Genomic DNA, 14,576 nt, shown 5'->3' on the forward strand with positions numbered 1-14,576 from the left:
TTTAATAGGAATAACAGCAAAATGGACTACGTTTTAAATGGTAAAAAATTGCAGCAAGCTGCTGCGCAGAGGGACTTGGGTGTCCTTGTGCATGAATCGCTAAAAGTAGGATTGCAGGTACAGCAGGTAATTAAAAAGGCAAATGGAATTTTGTCTGTCATTGCTAGAGGGATGGAGTTTAAAAACAGGGAGGCTATGCTGCAGCTGTATAGGGTCCTGGTGAGGCCACACCTGGAGTACTGTGTGCAGTTTTGGGCTCCTTACTTGAGAAGGGATATACTAGCACTGGAGGGGAGCAGAGGAGATTCACTCGGCTGATTCCAGAGTTGAGAGGGTTGAATTATGAGGAGAGACTGAGTAGGCTGGGATTATACTCATTGGAATTCAGAAGAATGAGGGAACATCTTATAGAAACATATAAGATTATGAAGGGAATAGATAAGGTGGAGGCAGGGAGGTTGTTTCCACTAGCAGGTGAAACTCGGACTAGGGGGCATAGCCTCAAAATAAAGGGAAGCAGATGTAGGACTGAGGTCAGGAGGAACTTCTTCACCCAAAGGGTTGTGAATCTGTGGAATTCCCTGCCGAGTGAAGTGGTTGAAGCTACCTCGCTGAATGTGTTTAAGGCAAGGCTAGATAAATTTTTGAACAGTAAAGGAATTAAGGGTTATGGGGTGGGGGCGGGTAAGTGGAGCTGAGTCTCAAAAAGATCAGCCATGATCTTATTAAATGGCGGGGCAGGCTCAAGGGGCCGGATGGCCTACTCCTGCTCCTAGTTCTTATGTTCTTATGTTCTTATGTTATTCAGCCAATTTTTATAACTCAAACCCTCCATTCCTGGAAACATCCTGGTAAATCTTTTCTGAACCCTCTCCAGTTTAATCATATCCTTCCTATAGCAGGGTGACCAGAACTGCACACATTACTCCAGAAGAGGCCCCACCAATGTACTGTACAACCTCAACATGACGTCCCAACTCCTTTAGTCAAAATTTTGAGCAATGAAGGCAAGCGTGCTGAAAGCCTTCTTAACCACCCTGTCTAACTGTGACACAAATTTCAAAGAGTTATGTACCTGAACCTTGCGTTCTGTCATTGACAACACCACCTAGGGCCTGGTCATTATTTGTATAAGTCCTGTCCTTGTTTGTTTTACCAAAATGCAATGCTTCACATTTATCCAAATTAAACTCCAACTGCCACTCCTCAGCCCATTGACCCAATTGATGAAGATCTGTTTGTAATTGTAGATAACCTTCTTCACTGTCTACTATACCAACAATTTTAGTGTCATCCGCAAACTTATTAACCATGCCGCCTATATTCTCATCTAAATCATTTACATAAATGACAAACCATTACTGATCCCTGTGTAACACCACTGGTCACAGGCATCCAGTCCGAGAAACAACCCTCCATCACCACCTTCTGTCTCCTACCATCGAGCCAATTTTGAATCCAATTGGCAAGCTCACCCTGAATCCCATGTGATCTAACTCTACTAATTAATCTACAACGTGGAACCTTGTGAAAGGCTTTACTAAAGTCCAAGTAAACAATTTTTACCACTCTGCCCTCATCAGTTTTTTTGGTTACTTCCTCAAAAAACTCATAGTGGTTTACATTTGAAAAATTGCCCATAAACACAAAAAAATGCAGACCAATTCAAACCTCAACAATTACCATGCATCAGTCTACACTTGATGATCGGTAAACTAATGAAAAGTGTCATCATCAACAGCGCTATCAAGCACGCATAAAACCATAAGAAATAGGAACACAACTGCCAGGCAATGACCATTTCCAAAAGGAGTCAATCTAATCATTGTCCCTTGACATTCAATGGCATTACCATCATTGAATACCCAACTATCAATACCCTGTAAGTTACCATTGGCCAGAAACTGAACTGGGCTAGTCATATAAATACAGTGGTTACAAGAGTAGGTTACTCACAGCAAGTAACTCACCTTCTGACTCCCCAAAGCCTGTCCACCATCTACAAGGCACAAGTCAGGAGTGAGATGAAATACTTCCCACTTTCCTGGATAGGTGCAGCTCCAAGAACACTCAACAAGCTCAACATGATTCAGGATAAAGAAGGCAGCTTGATTGGCTTCACATCCACAAACATTCATTCCCTCCACTACTGACACTCAGTAGCAGCAGTGTGTACCAGCTATTCACCAAAGATCCCTAGACAGCACCTTCCAAATCCGCCACAACTTGCAGCTAGAAGGTCAAGGGCAACAGATACATGGGAATACCATCACCTGCAAGATCCCCTTTGAACCATTTACCATCCGGAGTTGGTAATTTATCACCATTCCTGCAACGTCAATGTGTAAAACTAATGACCACAAAAGAGACTCAACCAGGCCTCTTGGCTCCAACCCATAAAACACTGACACTGTCACTGTTGCTGTTTTTCAAAGGTGGGGAAATGATAAAAATCAAGTGAACTGATGCTTCTGTGAGCATCCTCTTCACAAATCTCCTATAAATTACACTTTATTACACACGATTGACTGATTGTATTGCCTTGAATTTTAACAGGGATCCTTACTGCTGTGAAATCTTTAATGCACTATGACTAAAAGCATCTGTTTTGAAATGAACAACATTTTTTCACTTCAGCAGAACATAGTGGAAGTGGTCAGTCTTTGTCAAAAATAAGGTGAAAATAAGTTGTCTCGTTCCGTATTTAATGGGAGAACTGAGCAGAAGCCCACAAGGTAGAGATCACCAAGACTTGGGAACCAGTGCTGTGCATTTCAGGTACAGCTGAAAGCTGAAGCTTGTGGGAAAAAGTGCTTTCTGTCAATCAAACGTCCATCATTACATTAGGGTTTAGTGTGTCCAGCACACTTCCCATATCAAGTGAATTAATTTTATCTGTACAGAAACTACAATTTGAGAGGTGCAAGATTATTGATGTGAGAAAAACTCTGTACTGATCTGAAATAGTTCAGTCAAGCAGAGAAACAGAGTTCAGGGGAACTTATTCCTTTCCTGGTTTTCCTAATTGTCATTTTTAAAAACACATTTGTGGTATGTGAACACTGCTGGCAAGGCCAGCATTTATTGTCCATCGCCGATATTCCTGATTGCTTTGAGAAGGTGATGGTAGTGAAAACAACTGAATGACTTGCTAGACCATTTTACAGGGATCTAGGATCAATTTGAATATAAATGCCATCAGAACCTCTGCACTGTGCATTCCCATGGACTTCTACCAGGTTAAGAAATAAAAATAATGACATTACATAAACTGTTTTGTGGGATGGTCAACAATAGTAGGTCTGTCACCAGTTACAAGAGACTCCTATTTATTCATGGTAGACAGGAGGCTGGAAGAACACAGCAAGCCAGGCAGCATCTGGAGGAAAGGAGGTCCTGAAGAAGGGTTATACCCAAAACATTGACTGCTCCTATTTATTCATGCTGTGTTTATCCCCTTCCAGATTTCAGGTAAGAATTGCTTTACTATCTGTGCAGTGAAATAAATCATGTTTCGGGAGAAGTGGACAAAGACAACTTTATAATTTACAAATAAATGCAAAACATGCACAGGTCAACAAAAATGTTACAGTTCTGTTAGTCAAGTGGTGGGTGATTAAATGGAAGCAAAAGACTGCATTGACATTTGGCCCATTTAAAAATGTTTGCAAATGATTACACGCATGAGCAGTTGGATTATTGCTTTCTGCAGCCAGTGTAACCATTAAGAGAAATCTTTTTGAGTTCCATCTGTTCCTTCAATGCAGTGTGAGATATTACAGTTTTACCTTTAATATATTAGAAAATGGTTTTTCCAATAACTGTACTGAGCGACCAACAAGGATCATTAGCCTGATTCCGAAAAGTTCTATATTCGCCCCTCATAACACTCACCAAATATTTTTCTCTATCTTATCCCAAGTAGATGACTGAAGCCGACCTTTACTTGTGTAGTGCTGGCAATCATATGATACTTTGCACAAGGGGTAATTCTTCAAATACAGGCTCATATGAGAAATATCAGGCACTTCAAGGACACCAATGTGCAGCAATACTCATTCATTTCACCATATAGATGTGCATTGAAAAATTCTAAATTGGGTTACAGAGATAAGTAGACATTTCTCTTATTTCTTAAATTTCCTGTCCATTTCAATGTTCTCCCAGTTATTGAGCCAGCTTTTAATATGCAGGAACTTGCTAATTAACAACTCACTTACTGATAGACTGGAAAGAAATGTTAGGTTGCACATCAGAATCCAAAGGCTGAATAAAGGAAGACTTGCTGAATAGTCACCAAGAAGGAACAAGTCACGGGCGTGAGAAACCACAAAATAAATTATGTTATAAATGGAATTTAATCATGAGGCAGTATGTTATAGTGGGATTCTACTGCATGAACATATTAATAATTCAAAATGCAGTTCCATTAATATTTTATACTGTAAGTCTGAGGAGAAATGTCATGCATCCAAGTGACCAACTCTTCATGCCACTGCAAAAGCGCCATTGCCTTTACAGTGTAGTAAGCTGAGACAGTAATTATGTTGCTTTTGGCATGTTTATGTTTTGGGTTTTTATTCTAGATAATTTCTTAATATTCAGCTTGTAAGAGCACTCGACTAGTCAAGCCTGCCCTAACCCTAACCCTAACCTCCCCTTCGTTGGATTAAAATTAATCTGGGTGCTAAACTGCCAAACAGATTTATTTCACAGACAATAATGAAGTAAACTGAAGCAATAAAATACTCTAGGCCTTCTGTATTTCAGCCCGAGCTGAAATGATAGGAAAAATAATAAATAATTGCAGTTGCATACTCAACTACACTGTTAACTAGGTTCAACATCCACATTGCAAAAGCTACAGCTGTTATTTTTAAAACTGAGTAAGAGAGAGTGGAATAACAGCAGTATGACAGAGAACATTAAACTGCGAGTCCAGCAACACCACATCCTGAGCACACTCCTCTGCAGTGGTGACTAGCCAGAAGAAAGGCTGACTAGTTTTCACCTTCGCTGTCTTAAACGTATACTCAGCAACTCTTGGTAAGCTGTCCTGCCATGTGTTAATTACATCAGTGCACAAAGCCAGTGACATCAGAGTTGACTCAACCACATTCGTCAGATGGATGAGAGATGTGCACCGAAGACCTTCAGTGAGGTTAACTGGTCACGGGGTGATGGCCTTCTTAGTGCCTGTACCTCTGTTACAATGACACCTACAAGTGAGAGAGGATGGTGGCAGGCACTGCCACCGACAACTGGAAGACAGTCACTGACAGCCATGACCTCTGGAGGTTGACTGTTTTCCTTAACAGAGCAGAAACGAGAAGTTCAGCTGGGAGAAAGGAAGGCCTAGGGAAAACAGGGGCCAGCCGAGTGTGCATCTTCTCAGCCCACCATCTTCCTCTGCACCAAATGATGTAAAGGTGGACCTACCAGGGCCGTGCCCCTGAGTTACATTCCTTCTGATTTCATCCGCACTGACCTCCAAGGACCGTGTGTGTGACAGCCTCTTCTGAAACTAGATGTCAAATCTGGGAATGGCACCTGCCCGGAGTTTGGCACACGCAGACCCTTGGGCAGCTGAGGGCCATACAGCAACACGGCATAGAGAAAATGCTACTCCAAGTCACACCAGGCAATGCTTAACCACCAAGATATAAACTATCCTCTTAGGACGGTTACCGCTCAGATGGACACTGTCCCCCACTCTTTCTGATTGCTTCAGGTAGACGATTGCAATTGACATTTTCCTGAGTTAAAGATACAATGTAAATGCTGCTGAAAAAGATCAAAAGATCATGAATGAAAACGTATTTGCTGACTATGTGAAGCATGCAAATGATCTGGACAGATAAAATTGTAAAAAAAGTGGAGGTGAAATTGGGCAATATCAGTAGTGCTAAGGGTAGTGGCAGCAGACTAGCAGCTGATCTTCTTTCCATTGGCTTGGAAAATATTGTGAAGACCTATACAGTGAGATTGCCATTCCTATGTCAGCTTTGAGGAGGTGGGAGAAATCTTGAGTCTGTGAACAATCTTCAAAAATGGCCCCTGCCCTGCCCATTTTCAGCCAAGGAGAGGGGAAGTGGTAGACAGGATTGGAAGACAGACCAGGTGATGTGAGAAGAGTGGAGACTGCTACTTGTGCTCAAGGTGGACTGGCTGGAAAGCTGGGACTCTGGCAGTATGTTTGAAGTTTAAAGATAAAGAATAAAATGTGAAACATCCCTCCTGCTCCAACTTCCTTAATCTCCCTGTCCCATCCACACCAAACCATGCTTTTTACCCATCCTCATGCCATCAACCACCTTGGTGTCAACCTATACCCTCCAATGGCACTTCATATCCTACGTGCCACTTACCCATCTTACCCATCTCCCATTGACTCTCATGTCCCCAGTGCACCAATAATTCCCATGGCCTTTGTAGCCCTTGTGCCAATTACATGCAAACTCACACCATCCACTTATTGCACTTTGCCCTTTGGAACACAGACTGAGACACCCCAACCTGAATGTAACATTAGATATCGGATTTGACTCAACCACATTCGTCAGATAGATGACAGATGTGTACCCAAGACCTTATGTATGGTGAAATGACTATTGGGTGATGACTTCATTAGTACCCGTACCTCCATAACTAGGACACCTACAAGTGAGACTATTGCCATTGTAAACTACAATCTCCTGCAAACTGATTCCAGTTGAAATGCCTATGCTGGGAATACAAACAGGATCTCTTCCTAGCTGTACAGCACAACACCACAAGGTAATGGCATTATCAGTTAAACCCTGATTATTCTTATTCCCACTGGCAATTCTCCATAACTTTGATTCCTTTTTAATGTGCAAAACTGTAATACCAGTACATTACTTGATGATCTGTTTTACTAAGGAGTTTCATGACAAATGTTACTGAGCCATCGAGTTGGTTCCCTACTGCATAAAATTAGACCAATTTTACAAGAAAATATAGGACTGCTGAATTGTTCTTCTCCATATTCAATGTTATTATAAAGTCAAGCATGTGCCTAAATTTACTTCCATGCATTCTTCACTGCCTGCACTATTGTGTCCTTGGTGAGTTACTGAATTAATTTATAAAGCTGAGTCAAGCTATAGATTCTAAAGCAGTTACTTCACCACTTTAAGGACAATGATTCTCCTGCAGAGCTAAGTGAATCTTCTTGCCCCTCCAGAGCATGACAATGTGCTGTCAGCTATGCCAACAAACACTGATGTATCATCAGAGGAATTATGCCATTCATATGCCATTAGACTGCACTCTAGTAAGTAAAATAATTTGAATCATGTTAAGTTTAAAAAAGATCATTCAGATGAGCAATGCCATTTTCTTTTGCTTGTTTCTTTGTCATTTCTCATTGGTAGATCACTGAATAACAGTCAGTTTGTGGATCCATCACCTCTTTCACTTTCATTGACTTAGTTGAGGTCAGAATCTCAACTTTCCTTTGTTTCCCCTAACCATTTTCTCCCTCACTCTTCTCAAGCCTCTGAGGTAAGACTGATTCCACTGTGGAGGCATCCACAGCCGTGTCTGTATACCTTCTGACTCGAAGTCTGAGTTCCCAGGAGGCCCAATCCATGGTGGAGATTCAGCCTAATTTCCTGGCCTTCTAGATTGAAGGCTTAATTACCAATGTGGCTTTGGAGCCATGAACAAGAAAGCAGAAAGCAAGGCTACAGCTGATAGTCACAGATGCCGTTAGGCAAGATCACAAATTCTTACCAGGAATCTCCATGAATTAAAGATAAATCTTCAGGATACTGAGGGCAACTCTCAGGAAAGAAAATCAGTGGGTTATTTTAAGAAAGAGCATATTTTTGAAAAACAATTTCAATGGACATTTCTCCATTAGTTATAAATGTATTGCAGATGAGAAAATGACTGTTTAAAAGACAGTTAAGATTGATTGACTTGGATGATGCTGTGTTTGCAAACGTTCCAATTGAGTGGTGGTGTGTCAGCTGACACAATCATAGAAATGCCCCACTGTTCACATAGAGGTCATTTGGCCCATCAGGTCTGCACTGTTCCTCTGAAGAGAATCCCTCTCTGCCTATCCCCCTATTTACTATAGCTAACCCACCTAACCTGTATATCCCTGGACACTACAGTGCAATTTAGCATGGCCAATCCATGTAACCTGCATAACTTTGGTACTGGGGGAGGAAACCCACCCAGATGCAGGGAGAACATACAAACTCCACACAGACAGTCATCCAAGACTAGATTTGAACCAGGGTCCCTAGCACTGTGAGGTAGCAATGCTAACCATTGAGCTACCATGCCATCTCTAGCCAGTGATGAAAGTGTAGCAACAAGTCCAGCTGGTCACAGAAAATCAAATGGTGAACTAAAAAAACACTCAAGTTGCATTGGAGCTCCTGACTACCAGCAAGAGTGATTAGAACAGAAGTCAAAAGACTTTACAGCCCAAAGATATGCAAGGGTTAGAGTGAGAGGAAATACCAGTTGCCATCTTGAAGCTGGGTAAGACTCAACGGAAACCAAACCATCAATATTTTTGGGTTTGATGCCAATTATATTCCCAAAAATATTCCTTATTCATCAAATTTGTAAACGTATATTACTTAACAATTCAAAGTTGATGCAACATATAAACCACTGCATATTTTTACACAAGTGATGAGGGTTTGGAATGTACTGTCAAACAGTGTAATGAAGGCAGGTTCAATTGAGGCATTCAGAAGGGAACAAGATAGTTATTTGAAAATGAAGAAAGTGCAAGATTATAGGGAGAAAAAGACAGCGAGAAGTTGGCACATTTGGGGATCTGGCACAGACACAGTGGGTTGAATAGTCACAGATTTTGGCGAAGTGTTAATTTTGGAGTTTCAGGGAGGAATTTGCAACTTTCTCACATGATTTTCCACTGCCCACCTCATTAAGTTTGTATTCCATTTTCACTGCACCATTCTCGTCCAATCTTGCGCTCAGTGTAGCAGAAGTGCTCGCTGGTGACTGCATTTTACAGCGTTCACACCGTGGGTTCCATGTTTAAATCCCAGCTACAGACCAGTTCAAATACTGCCAACCTGGCCTAAAGTAGCCACTCAGGTGAGTGTGGTCTCCAGGTCCAGAGAAACATGCATCAAGAAGGTCAAGATGATTTTTAATCAGTAAGGGAATTTAGAATTATGAGGAAAAGATAGGAAAGTGTGGTTATCAGGTCAGCCATGATCTCATTGAAAAGTGGAGCAGACTTGATGGGCTGAATGGCCTACTTCTGCCCCTACATCTTAAGGTCTTATGGTCTTAATGATCTTCTGTACTGCACAAGGGAATGTGCCACCATCTACAAACAAACACTGAACAACAGCAGGCCACTCTGCCTTTCGAGCCTGCTCCACCATTCAATAAGACCATAGCTGAAACAAAACCACAAATTGCTGGAGAAAGTCAGCAGCTTTGGCAGAATCTGTGGAGAGAGAAACGGAATTAATGTTTTGAATCCAGTGACCCTTCATCAGAGCTAGTAGTAGCTAGGAACAGGTGGTATATATAAGAGTTGGGAATGGTGGTGATGTTAAAGGAATGAGAGGATAGGTGGAGACAAAGAGGGAAAGAAAGACAGGCAAACAAAGGGATGGATCGCAGTATGCCAGGGAAGGAGAAAAGCTGATAATGGGGACCATAAATTGGTGAGAATGGATTGACTGTGCTTAAAGCAGCCCCTACGATGACAGGGCCTGAGGTGTGATGGTTGGTAAATGACATGAAAAGAGGTAATCAGGCCCTAAAATTATTGAACTTGATATTGAGTCCCGAATGCTGCAGGGTCCCCAAGTGGAAAATGAGACGCTGTTTTTCCAGCTTGCACTGACATCTGCTGGACCACAAAAGCAAGCCAGAGAATACAGTGGTATGTCGAAGTGCAGGCATCCAGAAGCTAGGGTCATTTTTGCAGACAGAACATGGGTGTTCTGCAAAGTGGTCACCCAGTCTGCATTTCATCTTACCAATGTGGAGGAGACCACATTGTGAGTGGCGAATACAGTAGCCTATATTGAATGAATGCTTCACTTGGAAGGTGTGTCTGCAACCTTGGATAGGGAGAAGGGAGGAGGTAAAGTGTTACACCTTCTGTGATTACATGGGGAGGGGCCGTGGGAAAAGGGGAGGCGTTGGGAATGAAGGATGAGGGACCAGGGTGTGTCTGTTGGTGGTATATGGCTGGAGCTGTTGGAAATGGCAGCTTATGATCCTAAAAATCAAACCATGGTTGATCTGATATAACCTAAACTCTACATTCTTGCATATCCGCCGTAATCTCTCATCTCCCTGGAAATCAAGAATCTATCTACTTTTGCTTGAAATGTATTTAAAAGTGCTGCATCCACTGCCTTTTGAGGAAGGGAATTCCAAAGATTTTGAGGGAAAAGCAACTCTCTGCTACCTCACTGTCAGTCTAACTCTGCTTCTGCACCCATCTCCCAACGCTTATCATACTCTACCATTCCAATATTGCATACAGCATCTTCCCTCAAAAGCCTTCACCCACCCCATTCCCCCAGACTACTAACCCTTCCTGCCTTCTGCACTTCCTACTCACTCCTTTTGGCACCTTGCCACATTTCCTAACTGAGGATGGACCAGCCCCTTGTTTGACCATAGTCCCTTTGACTGGACTAAGGGGCTACTTCTCTAAGACTTTAAGACATGGCCATTCGATTGAAACATAAGCAATGCTGTAGGTGTGACACTGATGCAGCATGGTGCGATATACCAACATATCCATTTCCGTGACTCATAAGTGTTGGTAACCAATGCAAGCTGCCTGGCTTCCTGTATATTCTAAAAGGCAACTCAATGCAAAGCAAAGATGCTGTGAGCATCCTAGTAAAAGCCTGTGAGTGATAAGAGAGCAAGCTAAGAGCTCTGAGATGCACCTTGTTCCAATGCATGAGATGGGTGCATGTTCCAGCATGGAAAAAGGCCTGGCAGCAACCCTGCATTGTAAGGTATCAGTGAGCTCCAAAGTGATGAACTGAAGTACTGAAACCATGCTCCCCCATCTCAAAAATGAGTCAGAGATATGCCATTGTGAGGCTGGTGATTTACCAGTGCCAACCTCGCTGCCCATGGAGCGTTCCCTGAAACGTTGGGGAATGTTGGCCAAGACAGATGCCCAGAGAAGACACCAGTGTGCTCAAGTCTTCAAGTAAGCACATGCCTTTCCCATCAGGAATTGGTGCTGTGCGACTTCTTTCTCCATTGCCTGGAGAACAGCAGTCTCTATTGAAATGAGGCGAAATGATGTAAAATAGAAATGGTAATACAGGCACCTCACTGCTCACGAGCAAAATTCTCTCAAGTTATTAAAAACCCAAGCAGAAAATTGGACTTTCTGTCCTCAGTGACAAGAATCTCAGTTTTACATCCTTATCTTATTTTAACAAACTGCTCGCCATTCCCAATATCATTTCTTTGCTGGAAAATCCAGCATGGTGGACTAAATGGCCTCCTTCAGCACTAAAACTGTTTGGTGAAACTTTTCCCAGAGGCCCATCCCCGAAGGAGGAGTCTTTTCCTTGGCCCATTGCCAACTGGATTTGATGCCAATTTATATTACTGCATTATGAGCTGATGAGAAGACCAAAATACCCTACAAAGGTTAGATGCAGAATAAAGTGGAGCACTTTGTGAAAACATTGAAAGAAATAATCATAATAACATATGGTGTTAGTGATACATTAGTGTGTACAAAGGAGACTTTAACTGTACATCAAATTGACAGTAATGAAAAAAGAGCAGAGCATTTCCATTGTGTACCATAAACAGGTATATTTTATTCAATTCTTTCAATAAACTACTGTTGGTGGATCCCTTTAGAATATGGCATTTAAGGAGCAGATTTCAAATGATAGATTTTTTTTGTATATACAGGCAATTCTGCTCAAAGTGTTTTCTAGTACAGGAGGTCATGTTGTTCTCACTGTGAGAATACTACAAGCAGACATCAGAATGACATGACTAATGGGTGCAGATAAAAGATTCAGGGAATGGGTGATTCTTGTATCATCGATCATCGAGAAATAGGATCAACTGGCTGATAAGACATCAATAACAGATGGGCAATATTTAGAATTAAAACGTGCATCTTTCCCAGATTTATTGAATTTCTTGCTTCGATTAACAAAACAAAATGTTTTATTTGCTTATTTTGCCATTAAGGTGATGAATAGAAGTCCTGGAAATTGGAACTAATCTGTTTGTCCTGCTGCATGCAGTAAACGGATACAGTCTTTTTCACAGACAGGTTTAACCAGTGTGTTTGACCCTCACACTCCAACACTGATGAAACAACAGAGGGTGAAGAAGGAATATTGCAGAGATATGGAATACTCCTTGTCCTGAGCATAACAGGCAACAGTCTGGTCAGACAGATATCTTCAATAAAGGGTCAGTAAGGTGGTTGCCTGCAGTGTGTATGCCTTGTGGTAGAGGGCATATGACTACAGCAGACAAGGAAGGACATTAGGAGATGATTGCATTTCAATCCAATATCCTTCCTTTTATACAGCAAAATCATTAAAAATTGCTTGCATTATCATGTACACTTTGAGTTACCCTATACAAACATTATTGACTTAATGCATTAGCAGTTTGATTTCCTCATCAGTCCTGCATATGCATTGCATGCATAAACTTTAAATCATACAGGTTTCTTAGCAGTATGCATGCGCATTATTGTTGCCTGTTCACCTAGGTGATATCCCTTCATTGTGTCTGCATTATTTGTTGATGCCTTGGTACCTGTTGTTGTTCCATTTCTATTTTTGGGTTGCTGTGGACCTCTGGATCTGATGTTTGATCTGGGGTCTGTGCAGGCGATGTGGTTGTAATTTCTTTGTTAGCTGCCTGCAGATGAGAATCAGCTTCACTGGATGTACGTAGGTACCTGTGGTTGCAAAGGCAAATGGTCATTCACCCGTACCATATACAATCAAGATGACAACTGCTCTTGCAGGTTCTAAGTTGCTAATTGGGCTGACTCTTGTTTAAGAGTACTGAAGGTTTGTCCCCTGACTGGCTGTTAAATGCTCAACTCTGGCAATGTTTTAGCAGTCTTGTCAAAACAAACTTGACTTTCTGCTGTTTCACCTTGGTTTTGTCAACCATGCTTGTTACTACTTCTGCCTTCAATGGGAAAAATAATTTGTGTGCGGAATGACTAGTTGTTGTACTGGACTCCTCTCCATGCCTACATAAGGTGTGTTACTCCACTCGAGGATTGCCTTGAATATCTCTGTGCAGGATCTGATTGATTTCTTCTCTCGCTGCCACTTTGGGCTTTCCACTTGACTGGGGAAATATCATGTGGTATTGAATTTCCCATTCATATATGAATTGGCCGAAATCTTCACCGTGAAATGAGGACATTGCCACTCACCACAAAACATGAATGCACGAGCAACCGAAGTGTGCTTTCAGGCATCTGACAATCTCAGTGATGGTCAAAGTCAGCATGTCCATCTCCCAGTCATCTGCTGTAACAAGATAACCTGCAAGTGTGAAGAGGTGTACTCCCAGTTTCATTCATTGCCTATGTGTCATCAGCCGCTCTCTAGGTACTCATTACATGATGTTGTCCTTGATGTTGCTTATGTTTGGCCACCTCTTGCCTTCTTCAGGCTTGACTCAGTTCAATGGCTTACATGGATACACATGGATACATCTCTTCTGTCAAATCCTTTGGGGTGATGACTCTATTTCCATTGCACAATATGCCATCTTAAGCTGTCAGTTCATTTCTATCTCATACAGCATAGAAATAGACCTTTCAGTCCAACTAGTCCACGTCAACCATGTTCCCAAACTAAACTAGTCCCACTTGCCTGCTCTTGGCCCATATCCCTCTAAGCCTTTCTTATTCAGGAACTTATTCAAATATCTTTAGAACTTTTTAACTGTATCCACCGCTTCCTCTGGCAGTTCATTCCACACACAAATTATTCTCTGTTAAAAAGGTTGCTGCTCATGTCCTTCTTAAAACTTTCTCCTCTCACCTTTAAAAATGCTCCCTTGTTTTGAACTTCCCCATCCTCGAGAAAAGACCCGTGCTATTCACCTTATCTATACCCCTCAAGATTTTATAAACCTCTATAAGGTCACCCTTCAATCTCCTATGCTCCTGTGGAAAAAGTCCCAGCCTATCCAGCCTATTTTCAAAGCTCAAACCCTCATTCCCAGCAACATCCTGGTAAATCTTTTCTGAACCCTCTCCAATTTAATAAAATCCTTCCTGTAGCAGGGTGACCAGAACCGCACACAGTTCTCCAGAAGGGGCCTCACCAATGTCCTGTACAACTTCAACAATGACATCCCAACTCCTATACTCAAAGATCTGAGCAATGAAGGCAAGCATGCCAAATGCCTTCCTAACCACCTTGTCTATCTGTGATGCACGTTTCAAAGAATTATATATCTGAACCTTTTGGTTTCTCTATTCTATAACATTACCCAGAGCCCCACCATTATTTGTATAAATCCTGCTCTTATTTGTGTTACCAAAATGCAAT

This window comes from Rhincodon typus, chromosome 27 (assembly GCF_021869965.1).
Source record: "Rhincodon typus isolate 14 chromosome 27, sRhiTyp1.1, whole genome shotgun sequence".
Taxonomy (NCBI): domain Eukaryota; kingdom Metazoa; phylum Chordata; class Chondrichthyes; order Orectolobiformes; family Rhincodontidae; genus Rhincodon; species Rhincodon typus.